This window comes from Talpa occidentalis, unplaced genomic scaffold (genome assembly GCF_014898055.3).
Source record: "Talpa occidentalis isolate TD23 unplaced genomic scaffold, MPIMG_talOcc4v2.1 talOcc4.3, whole genome shotgun sequence".
NCBI classification, from domain to species: Eukaryota; Metazoa; Chordata; class Mammalia; order Eulipotyphla; family Talpidae; genus Talpa; species Talpa occidentalis.
The window spans coordinates 101,326,148-101,339,135 of NW_023603184.1; the positions used below are offsets into that span (position 1 = coordinate 101,326,148).

Sequence of the window (12,988 nt, forward strand, 5' to 3'; positions counted from 1 at the left end):
AAAGACACTATTATGAAGATGTTGAAAGAAAGTACTTTGGATTCCTTAATCTTAAAAACATTGCAAAGAGGGATCAAGAAGCTAACTTCTGTTCCTCTCTGCTAGAGAAAGAAGAGTGATATAAAAATTAGTCATCCACTAGTTGCTCATGGTGCTCAGTAGTGAAGGGAGCAGTGGCACATTAAATGTCCAGGTCAGATCATGATCCAAGCTTTCTCGGTTTACTAATCCACATGACTATCACCCCCACACTTTTCTGCCTATCCAAGTAAGAAACAATACAATGTACAGATTTTAGTTTTTCTTTATTTTGTCCTTTCTTATTTCCCTACCTTTGGGATCTTTTAAGATGTATTTCATAACCATAGAATTACAGAGCTGAATGAAATCTAGCACTACTCCACATTTTTAATTCCAGTTTGCATCCACAGTTGTTACTCTTACTTCCGTGTTTACGCATCTGCATTTTCTTAAAAATAATACTTTTTTAGAACAGTTTTAGGTTCACAGCAAATTTGAGAAGAAGGTACAGAGATTTTCCATAAACCCACTGACCACCTCCTCCCGTGGACTCCTCCATTATCAATCTTTCCCACCAGAGTGATCCATTTGTGACAGTTAATAAACTTGTGTTGGTGTATCAGTGCCACCTTAAGTCTATATTTTCATTAAGCTTCATTCTTGGTGTTGTGCATTCTGTGAGTTTGGATAAAAATATAATGACATGTTAGGCACAGGGCAAAATTCGTCTACCCCTCTGGATTCTTCAGAGACTCGATGAATAAACATATAACATCAGATCAGCAGGGAAAAAAGACCCCATTTAATAAATTACAAATGGAGAACTTCTTAATACTATGCTAAGGGGAGACTTCAAGGGGAGAGGAGGAGGTTTCACATCATGAGGGGGGCATGACTTCATATAACAAAACCTTGCCTCTGGATGTATGCCCTGCCTTAATATAGGGGTAACAACAATCCTGTGTCAGATGTGTCTATTGCAATTTTTTTTCTCTGATATTACTTGTTCAATAGTATTTTTACTGCTCTGACTAGCTTTCTAATTTACACTCTTGATAAAAATTCTTTCATCTCCTGGCCATAGGTGTCACAATTATTTTTGGAACCAGGTCAATATCATACTGTTTCTTGTAGTTCCCTCTTATGAAAGGTTCCACCCCACTTGCACCTCTATTAGACCTTGATCTCGGTGAAGTTGCACAGCCACAAAGTTGGCAGCCACCTCTGTGGGCGCCATGGTAGAATGCTATGACACATGAATGAAGACCACTGATTTACTTGAACTCGTCATTTGACATACAGTACAAGTGAATAGAAGTCCTCTAAAGCCAGTGGCTAGCCTGGGATAAGAATCTGGGTTTCTTGATTTCAGGTGAATACCCTTTACATTGCTGCCCTGCTAAAGAGGAAGAATCAAAGAAGTGCTTATAGTTCCAAGCATTCAGTCACCCTCCTGCACCATTGCCAGTTAACAGCATCTTCTTTGCTAAAGTTTTGTGTGGCTTTCTCAGTCTTAATTGAAAACACAAGGAAACGTAAGGCTGTGCTTCACGCAAGGAAATTACATAACTGATCCACCATCAATAGATAAGGTGTATTAGACATGAGGGGAGGGCTTTATCTGCAGTAATGAGTTTATTTAGTTCTGCTTTGGCATTTTAATTAGGATTGTGGTCTTAGACTATGGAATGGTAGCATTCTATGTGCAACTACCTGAACCATATGAGATTTTTCAAGACTTGCCACTCGTTAGTACTTGTGCTAACTGATGGTTTGAGTCCGTAGTGACTTCTATCCAAACCCATCCACCTTTGCCCACACAGATTGATGAGTATCTGCCTGAAGGCCAGTGGAAGAACATAGTAACAAAGATTTCTGTCTATGGTCCCACTAGCCACTTTTAATGCCATAGCCAAGCCTTCCTTTTCTGTTTTCTCTCCTTCCCCCAATTGCCTCCATAGCTGATATTTTCATTGGGCGAATAACTTCTCTTTATTCTTGTAAGGGTAAAAATAATAAATGTTTTTATGCTATCCTAAAATACAGCATTAAAAATGAAAGTCTTTGGGAGTTTACCATACAAACTCTCCAGAGTTTTTTTAAAAGTTCTCTCTTGTAGTTTAACATTAGAATTCCTTTCCTGTGAAGCTCCTCTTAATCCTTCAAGATCTGATTCAGGTTCTTTGTTCTCATTCTCTAAGAAAACTTAGTCTTCTGTCCTTTCACATCACTTTATTCAGGTTTATGATAATACTCTCCTTTCTGAATTGCAACAAGCTATTTATATGTCAGTCTGTTCCCTTCCCCAACAGCTTCTCTGGTCTATCTTCTCTTCAAGACAAAGAACTGTATTTTATTCATCATTGTAAGAACCACAGAGAACATTTAGTGCATTATTTCAAAGCATAAATGACTTGAGCACATATTTCAAAGGATCTTTCTTACCTGGACACTGATCAATAGAATCATTCCATAAAAGTTTTCCTTTGTTCCTAAAAAGTCTTCCATGCCCTGCAAGCATCTCACCTGAGTGAAGTAATACATTTATCTATCCATTAACAAATTAGACCTGGATTAATTTTCAGAGGGCTATAGTAACTCTGATAGTTTGGAATATAGGGTGTTTGATGGCACCATGGAATTCTGTGATGCCTGGAAAAGTTCAAGGGTGGGGCAAGAATACAGGAGGAATTGTTGAGACAGGGAGAAGACACCATATTAAAGCCACGTTCCTCTTTCAGACATGGAAACAGGAATATTTTGAAAAAGTATGTGGGGAATGTGAAAAACATCCTTTTCCTAAGGAAAAGTTTTGCCGTTTTGTCCAGGACTAGCCCTAGCTATACTAAAAATCACTTTATGTATATGGATGTTGCTCTGAGCTGGAAAAAGTGAGCTTCAAATGTCAGTGACAGGTGGGTGCTGGCAGGTATGTGTATGTGGATTTCATTTTTTCTGAATGGGTCAACTTCTTAGCTAGGTATCATCAGTCTAGGCTTCAGACTTCTGTAAACACATCATATTATTTGACAGCCATGTTATTTGCAAATAATCCCCACCAAATATGTGAGGAAGGTAGATAATACCTAGAACTTTTTAAACCTGACTCTATCTTATCTAAAGGAAGATTCTTTCTCATTTAGATACATTAAACTGGCAAATCCACCAACATGGCAATAAAATGCAGAAAACAGAGGCTCGGCTCCTCTATTGACCAGGTTAGGAAAGGGAGGTTGTTACTTCTTGGAGACATTGGAATGATTTGGTACAGTTGTTTGCTGGGATGACATCCTGACTATGAGTTATAAAACCTAAGGATTAAAGGAGATACTGGTTTTTTCCCCCTCAGTTCTTCAACTTTAAAATCTCTGGGTCATAGATCTTTAAAGCTGTAGACTACATCCTTAATTGAAAAAGGAAAAAGAAAACCAGTGGACGTATATGTTTAGCTTCTTCAAACAGATAGTCTAAAGGTGTTAATTATGTGGACATTCTTTAAGATATCTGAAAACTGCCAATTAAAAGTCAATACAGAAAAAGGGAAAGGGTTTCTTTTGGGTTTTGAGTTTCCACATGCATAATAAAGGCAAGGTTGTATATTCAGAAAGAGTGCGTTTTATAACTGAAACTTTCCTCAATAAATCTGCTGGAAAGCTGGATTGTTATCCTATATGCTCTTGATTTCTTCCCTTCACAAAACTACAACCTCTTCTATATACCTATACATAGATAAATATGGATAAATTATCCATTTTATTTCTAGAAATACATTTTCTGTTGTTTTTCTGATAGGTTAAGTGTACTGGGAACTCTTACACACACACCTCCCTCCCCCTCCCCCACCCCGGCATTTATTGATATTAACACTCAAAGCCAAAGATAAATGCCAGAGAGAATGTAAAAACTGCAGAACAAAGTCAAACATCTTACTTTCTCACTTGGCCTCCTGTGACTGTGTCATAGTTCTGTAGTTCTTTTAAGTTACTTAAATGTATCAAATTTAAAACAAGTCCTTGTTAAAGATCTAGGATAGCTACATAAACACAAACTATGTTCTTATTTTTTAATTGAAGTAACATTGGTTTATGACATGACACAGATTTCAGATACATATCTGTAAATATTACACTGGTCATGAAAAGTTTATTTTCTATCCATCATCATGTAATTGGCCAGTTTTATACAGTTTACCTACCCTTCCCCCATCCTTTGTAGTAATCACTATTTTGTTCTTGTAGTTTAAGATTTTGTTTTCTTTCTTCAGTTATTTTGTTTCTTTATCATATATAAGTGAAGCCATGTGGTATTTATTTCATTTTTCTCTGTTGAACTTATTTCATCTTAGCATAATACCCTGTAGGTCCATTCACATTGTTGCAAATTGTCACACACACACACACACACACACACACACACACACACACACACACACACACACACACCCCTACCTACTTAGTTTTCATGTGCCTATTGGCCATCTGTTTGTTTACTCTGGGGAAGTGTCTATTCTCTGCCATTTCTTAACTGGGTGGTTTTTCTTGAGTTTTGTGAGTTTTTTAAAAATAAATTTTGGTTATTAACTCCCTGCTGGATATACGATTTGCAAATGTCTTTTCCCATCCAGTAGGTTGGACTATTCATTTCGCTGATAATTTCTTTCTCTGTACAGAAGCTTTTTAACTTGGTATAGTCCCATTTGTTTATTTTTGCTTTTGTTTTCCTAGCTATTATAGACATAGCCACAGAGACATCACTAAGGCTGATGTCAAAGAACTTATCATGTATATATTCTTCCATGTGTCTTATGGTTTCAGGACTTATATTCAAGCCTTCAGTGCATTTTGAGTTAGTTTTTGTGTATGGTATTAGATAGTGGCCTAATATCATTCTTTTGTATGTGCCTGTCCAGTTTTCCTAACACCATTTATTGAAGAGACTTTCCTTATCCTATTTTATGCTCTTAACTCCTTTGTTGTAAATTAGTTGTCCACTAAGATTTTTTAGCATACAAAACACTGTAGATGTTTTATACAACTACTGAATGTATCTCCTTGCTTTTTTTTTAGCTACAGTGTTGTTAACTGAATTTTCAAATGTTGCAGATATCACACTGACATAGGTCTGATGTTAGTGTGCAACTGACTCAGGCACCCCAAACTGTTAAGGAGTATACACTCTAAAAGAGTTCCAGCCACCCTCACATACAAAGGCAAAGGAAGTTAGAGTGACAATTTTGTAATAGAATTGATGTGTCTGTGTGCTTGTGTGTGTGTGTGTGAGAGAGAGAGAGACAGACAGACAGACAGAGGAAGAGGAAGAAGAAGAGATTTCAAATAACAGATTCCCAATAAGACCCTCCCCCGCCAAATTAGCTATCCTCTCCTGGGCAAATGCCCAACCAATCAGGTTTGACCCAAAGCAGGCCATTGAAGCCTGAAAACTTGCCACAACTCTAAGGCACCCTTTGGCAAAGAACCACAAGAGAGGGATTAGGCAGGTTCCAGAGAGCTGGGATGGAAGGGGAGATTCAACATGCAAAATATATCACATAAACCAACAACTGCCATTGTCTCTGCCAAGGAACAGGAGCAGGTTCCCCATGTTTCTCTCATCCATGTATTTCTTCCACTTCTCTCTACATGTCTTTCCTCCACATGCCTCTTCTCTCCTTCATTCCCTCTCCTTTTTTTTTTTAGACATATATTTTTTATTTATGCATACAAGAACTGGGGTAAAGGCCAGAGGTGCATGGGTGGAGGGGAGTGAGAAGATTCACCAGAGACAGAGTAGGGAGCAGAACAGGCAGATCTACTGAAATTACACTGCTGAGGGGAGCAGCGGGTGAGACAGGAGAGATCTGCTGCACCACGTGGGTCAGCTCCCTGCCTGGGGATATAATTCATGCTCCAATGGCTGGTGATAGCTTGATAGTGCTGGGACTTTAACCCCTGCACCACCAGGGAGGCCCTGGATTGGTTGTTAAGTCCATTTTTCTGCTTCGGATTAGTGGGCAAAAGTCTTCAGACAGAAGATTGCAGTGTGGAAATGTGCTATCGCAATCAGCAGATGGCCTTGGGTTTTTGTTGCCTCCAAATGGGTGGGTATGGTGGTTTAGTTTTCACCTAGAAGTTTCAACATGGCAGTTAGAGACAAGATGGAGTCTGTTTAACTCAAAACAGGTTCCAAAATATAATGGTATGATTTCACTTCTTAGTATCCAAAGTAACCGTAGGCTACTCAGTTGCAGATTTAAGATCCATTTAGATAACTCAATCTGGTGACAGATGAATTGAAACATTTTTTTATTTGCAATTCCTCTTTGTAATAATTTTACACAAACCTTTTCCATTTCAACATCGCTTTTCAATCTTGTATTTGGTTATTAACCTTTTTCATGAATTGGTGAAGATGAAAAGATAAAAACTTCTCAAAAGAATGTCTACCAGCTATCAACACTAGAACCTTGCAACAAATCCTGTAAACCCAGAGGGGGCAGCAGAGGGAAGCTGAATTCTATGCATGATTATTTAAAACAGTAACCTATCATTTGGGGCAATTCAGGTGACTGAAGATGAAATCATGGGTACTTTCCAAGAGATGAAAATCCTCTAAGCAGGCAGGAAATTGCCATCTTTCATAAGTTCCTGTTCTGTCTTCTGACCACTTGTCTCTTTCCCTTTAAATTGGAAGCAGAGAAATTGTGTGGGATTGTTGTAAGTTCCATTTCAGATTCTTTTTTAACCCAGTTCCCACATAGGATATAAATTCCATTAGATTGCTCTGACTTCCGTTTTCTTTCCCGACACACGTCAGTAGTCACAGTTTCAGGAAGCACAGGAGGGTGCTTTGGGGCAATGAGGCATCCTTAGGCGAAGAGGCTTTCTAGGGGTGAAGCACTGAGGATGCTTAACATTTGAAAGAAGTGTGAACACTGTATTTACATTTAAATTAAAATGGAAACTTCTTATAGGTTATGTTTCTGAAAGGTGTGTGTGGTGCATCTGCTGAGGTCTATTGTTTATTCATGCTGTAAATCCTTTGAAATGTGTTAAAATGCTTCCCACTCATTATAAAGCTCCTGCCACCCCTGGATTACGACTTTGATGTCACCAATCCTGCTTCAAAGGGTTCTTTCTGGGCTATTAATCACAGTTTAGCCTCTGAAAATATCGCCAGAGAAAACATTTGGACATCTTTGTGCTAGACTTGCTAAAAACTTTGAAATCTCGAGTGTGTTGCATATGCACAAATTACAGCATTTCCTTTTCATTGACAACTTTTTATTTTGCTATAGAATCAAATGACATTGTAGGTAAAAATGAAAACAGATCTCTTGCACTTGGTTTGGGAGCAAAGGATGTGAGAGGAGGGCAAGGTTGGGTGGGTAGTAAGGAGGGGAGAAAAGAATCTGGGCAGTCCACTGTGATCCTTTAGAGGTAAAAAACTGTAGGAATCAGACTGACCAAGAGGTTGTAATTCAAAGGGGCTCTGCTTTATTCTTTTTTCTCATTTTTTTTTTTTGATGAACCAGTGCAAATTAGTAAGATTCCCTGGTCTTCTCTCTGCTTTGAGAACAATGGGACCTGTTCATAGCAAGTAATAATTTTAATAATATAATCAATGCTAGCTAACATGAAGTGAGTGCCACTTTGTACCAGCCTGAATTGACAGAATTCTTTTGGTGAATTATCTTGCTAAATGCCATTAACAGCTCAGAGAATTAGGTAGCACTGTTTTCATGTGATAGACAAGGAAACCAAAGCTCTAAGACGTTAATTAACTTGTTAAAGTTCACCACCCTGGCAAAGACCCGCCAGCCCCAGGACTCAGAGACTGCTTGCCCACTCTGTCCTCTGGTTCCTCCCCAGTGCTAAGTGCATCTGTACCGCCGGATCCACTGATCAGTATCTATGTCTTAAACCCTTGCAGTGGTGTTCTCTGTTACCCAGTTTCTCTTTGGGGAAAATTCCCAGAATCTTTTTTTCTTTCATATTTATCTCTTTGAATGACTAGCTAAGCCCTCATTGGAGACTTTTTTTGTTATTGTGATAACGACATATAATATGAACTCTACCTTCCTAACAATATTGTTTGCTATATATATGCACATTGTTGTAGAGAAGACCGGTAGAATTTTTCCATCTTACATGACTGAAGCTCTCAACTCATTGAGCAGAATCTCCCTATTTTCCTACCATTTGGCAAATGTTTAATTGATTTCCATCTCTTGGATATTATGAATACAGCTATAGTGAACATAGGAGTGCAAATATCTCTTCGATATTCTTTTTAAAATTATTTTGGAAAAATACCCAGAGGTGGGATTGCTGGATATATGACAGCTTTATTTATTCTTTTTTTTAAAGCTTTATTTATTTATTTATTTATTTATTTATTTATTTATTTATTTACGCAAGCACTGGGTACAGTCAGAAGCGTGGGAGGGTGAGAGAATTCACCAGAGCCAGAGCAGGGAGCAGAGCAGGCAGAAGGACTGAAGTACACTGCTGAGGGGAGCAGTGGGCAGCAGGAGAGGTCTGCGCTCCATGTGGAACCCTCCTCTGGTGGCCGGGGAGCAGCCAGGGATAGAACCGGCACCGCAGAGGCCGCGGGCAGCTTCGCAACCCAGTGCTCAACCGCTGCGCCACCGGGGAGGCCCGACAGCTTTATTTTTAATTTGTTGAAGAACCTATATTCTGTTTTCCATAGTGGCTATGCCATTTTGCAATCTACCAATGGTACACAAGTGTTCCAGTTTCTCCACATCTTCACCAATACTTGTTCTTTTTTGTTGTTTTTATAATGAACATCCTAACAGATGTGAAGTAATATCTCATTGTGGTTTTGGTTTACATTTCCCCAATTGTTAGTGATATTGCACAACTTTTCATATATCTGCGAGCTATTTGTATGTTCGGTTTTGGTATTAGTGTAATGTTGGCTTCATAGAACGTGTTAGGTATTATACCTTCCTTCTCAATTTTTTGGAAGAGTTTGTGAAGGATAGGCACCAATTCCTCTCTGAATGTTTGGTAGAATTCATTTGTAAATCCATCAGGTCCTGGGCTTTTGTTTTTGGGGAGGTTTTTGATTACCATTTCAATTTCGCTAATTGTAATTGGTCTGTTTAGGTGTTCTATTTCTTCTTTATCTAGCTTTGGGTGATTGTAGAATTGTAGGAATTTGTCCATCTCCTCTAGATTGTTGAACTTGTTTCCATATAACTGTTCATAGTAGTTATTAATTATTCTTTTGATTTCTGCTGTGTCCGTTGTGATTTCTCCTCTTTCATTTATTATCCTATTTATTTGTGCTTTCTCCCTTTTTGCCCTTGTGAGCCTGGCTAGGGGTTTATCTATTTTATTTATTTTTTCGAAGAACCAGCTCTTGGTTTCATTGATCTTTTGGATTGTTTTTTTAGTTTCGATTTCATTTATTTCTGCTTTGGTTTTTATTATTTCTTTTCTTCTACTGGTTTTGGGGTTTTTTTGTTGTTCTTTTTCTAGATCTTTGAGCTTCGAGATTAGGTTGTTTCTTTGAGTTCTTTCTTGTTTCTTGATGTGAGCATCTATTGCTATATATTTTCCTCTTATTACTGCTTTTGCTGCATCCCATATATTTAGGATATTGGTGTCCTCCTTGTCATTCAATTCAAAGAATCTTTTAATTTCTTCTTTTATCTCCTCGTTAGTCCAGTGGACTTCCAGTAGTGTGGGTTTCAATCTCCACGAGGTAGGAGAGTACCTTGCCTTCTTTTTATGGTTTATCTCTAGTTTGATGCCTTCATGGTCAGAAAAGATGGTTGGTATGATTTCAATCTTGGTGTATCTGTTGATGTTTGTCTTGTGCCCCAGTATATGATCGATCCTAGAGAATGATCCATGTGCGCTTGAGAAAAATGTATAATCAGATTTTTTTGGGTTTAGTGTTCTATATATGTCTGTTAAGCCCAAGCACTCTAGATCCTTATTTAGAGCTTTAGTGTCTTTACTTATTTTTTGTCTTGTTGATCTATCCATTGTTGATAGTGGTGTGTTGAAGTCTCCCACTACGTATGTGTTTTCTCTGATGTCTGTTTTCAGAGATGCCAATAGTTGTCTGATATATTTTGGTGCTCCTTCGTTTGGTGAATATATGTTAATGAGTGTTATTTCTTCTTGAAGTATTGTCCCTTGATCATAATGTAATGACCACTGGGGTCTCTTTTTATCTTTTTAAGTTTGAAATCTGTTTTATCTGATATGAGTATAGCTGTTCCTGCCTTCTTTTTTGGTCCATTTGCTTGTAGAATTGTTTTCCATCCTTTAACTTTGAGTCTATTTTTATCTTTTGCAGCTAAATGTGTTTCCTGGAGACAGCAAAAGGTTGGGTTTTGTTTCTTAATCCAGGCTGCAACTCTGTGTCTTTTTATTGAAGAGTTTAGTCCATTTACATTTAGAGTTAGTATTGATATGTTAGCATCTGTATTTGCCATTGTGTTTGTCTTTCCTTTGATTTTATTTATTTATTCTTTTAATAACTTTCTTTGGCCTTCTTTTGTTGTTATTCGTCCCTCTGAGGTTCTGGCTTTAGGACTCCTTGTAGTATTTTTTGGAGTGGGGGTTTAGTCGCAATGAAATTCCAGAGTTTCTGTTTGTCTGGGAAGGTCCTTATTCTTTCTTCAAAGAGGAAGGAGAGCTTTGCGGGATAGAGTATTCTTGGTTGGCATCTGTTTTCTTGGAGTCTGTTGACTATGTCCCTCCACTCTCTCCTTGCCCGTAGTGTTTCTTCAGAGAAGTCTGATGTCAGTCTGATTGGTTTCCCTTTGAATGTTATCTGTTTCTTCCCTCTTGTTAGTTTCATTATTTTTTCCTTGTCTTGGATTCTTGGGAGCTTTACTATTATGTGTCTTGCTGTATTTTTCCTTTCATCATGGGAGTTTGGTGTTCTTCTTGCTTCTTGTATATCAATTTTCAGCTCCTTCTTCGCGTTTGGGAAGTTCTCTTCAATTATATCCATGAATATTTTCTCTGTTCTTACATCTCTCTCCTCTCCTTCTGGGATTCCTATAACTCTTATATTTCCTTTCCTCATGGAGTCAGATAGTTCCCGAAGTCTTTCTTCGGTCTTTTTCCTTCGTACTTCTCCTTCCTTTTCTGTTTTAGTTCTTTTTATTTCTGTGTCTTCAGGAGTACTTATTTGTTCTTCCATTTCATCTATTCTGCTTTCATTGCTTTTCCCAGAGTTCTTTAGCGTCTCCATTAATTCTTTGATCTCCTGCATTTCTTTTACTTCCCTCTTTAGGGACTCAATTTCATTCTTCTGGTCATTAATTATTTTCCCCTTATCATTGTTTTCCTTTATGACTTCTGTCAGTTTTTTAATCACAGCAATTTTAAATTCGCTATCTGAAAGGCTCAGAAGTTCTTCCAAGTTACTGTCGTTGCAATCTGGTAGATGGTTTTCTTTTTGCGGTGTGCTTTTTTGCTGAGGAGTTGCTGGGTTGCATGTGGTTTTTCTACTCCCTACTGCCTGTTTTCTAATTTGCCGTATTCCTTGTGACGCTGTGTTGCTGGTACTGGCCGGCATCTTGGGCGACCTTCCCAGCTCACCACTGGCTCCTCTGGGGAACTTCTGCTGGGTTCACAAGTCTCCAGCAAAGAAAGTTCCCTGCTGCAAAATGGCGATGCGGGAACGTGCTCCCCTGCACGCCCGGTCTGCCCCAGCGGTGGGTGCTGCTCCCCTCTGGGCTGGAACTGCAGGCTAGAAGGCGCCTGGCATGGGCAAGCCTCCCAGCTTACCTCTGTCTCCTCGGTGAGCCTTCTGCTGGGTTCACACAGTCTCCAGCAAGAAAGGTCCCTGCTACAAAATGCCGGTGCAGGGGACGCGCTCCCCTGCACGCCCGGTCTCCCATCTGAAGTTTTAAGATTTTTTTTCTATATCTACAAAAAATGCTATTGGGATTTTCATGAGGATTACACTAACCCTGTAGATCTCTTTGAGTAATGTTGACATGTTGACAGTATTAAGTTTTCCAGTCCATGAACATCGTGAAAGATAGAAATACTATCCACTTTGGCATACAGGTTGTTTTGACTTCTCTTGATTGGCTTTTAGTTTTCCATACTAAGGTGATACTTGACATGACCACTCGAGGCATATTGGGAGAAGCCTATCTGATCCTTTTGGAAAGACCAACCCCTCACTATATAAGCCCAAGTTATAACTACATCTTTGACTTACTCATCACTGGGCACGCCCATATGTATGTATAATGCATGTATTAATAAATTTGTTCTCATTAATCTTTTATCAGTCTAATTTTCAGTGCCTCAGCCAATGAAACTGAGATGAAATTTTTTTCAGACTTCATGTCTTTTCATTGATTTGTATCTTCTTCAGTTTCTTGTAGGAATGTATGTGTAGTTTTCAGCATACAAATCTTTTGTTTCCTTGGTTATATTTATTTCTATATATTTTATTCTTTTTGATGCTACTATAAATGGAATTGCTTTCATAACTTCCTTTTCAAACTTTCATGGTTAGTGTATAAAAATACAACTAATTTTTTTAATATTGATTTTGTATCCTACAACTATGCTGAATTCATTTATTCTAGCAAGTTCTTTGGTGGAATTTTTAGGGTTTTCAACATATAAAATCACATTACCTATGAATAGAGTTACTTATTCCTTACTGATTTGGATGACTTTTATCTATTTTTCTTACCTAATTGCTCTAGTATGACTGCCAGTACTATGCTGAGTACAAGTGGTAAGAATGGGCATTCTTACTTTTTTCCTGATATTAGAGGGAAAGTTTTCAATTTTTCAATGAGCTTTTGAGCTTTTCTTATGAGGCTTTTTTTATGTTATGGCAATTTCCCTCATAGTTTATTGGATGAATTAGAGATATTTTTATGGTTTTGTTATAGGACAGGGAGAGGGGCAGACCAAACCCCGCAAACCTGCCTATTCTAAATGGGTTC

The 12,988-nt window shown here is 38.2% G+C and overlaps 1 protein-coding gene across 1 annotated transcript in view; it reads left to right on the forward strand.

The window, feature by feature from the left end:
• MYO3B (myosin IIIB) overlaps positions 1-12,988 on the forward strand; it is a 165,548-nt gene that overhangs the window by 73,863 nt on the left and 78,697 nt on the right. The gene's annotated exons all lie outside the window — the stretch shown is intronic.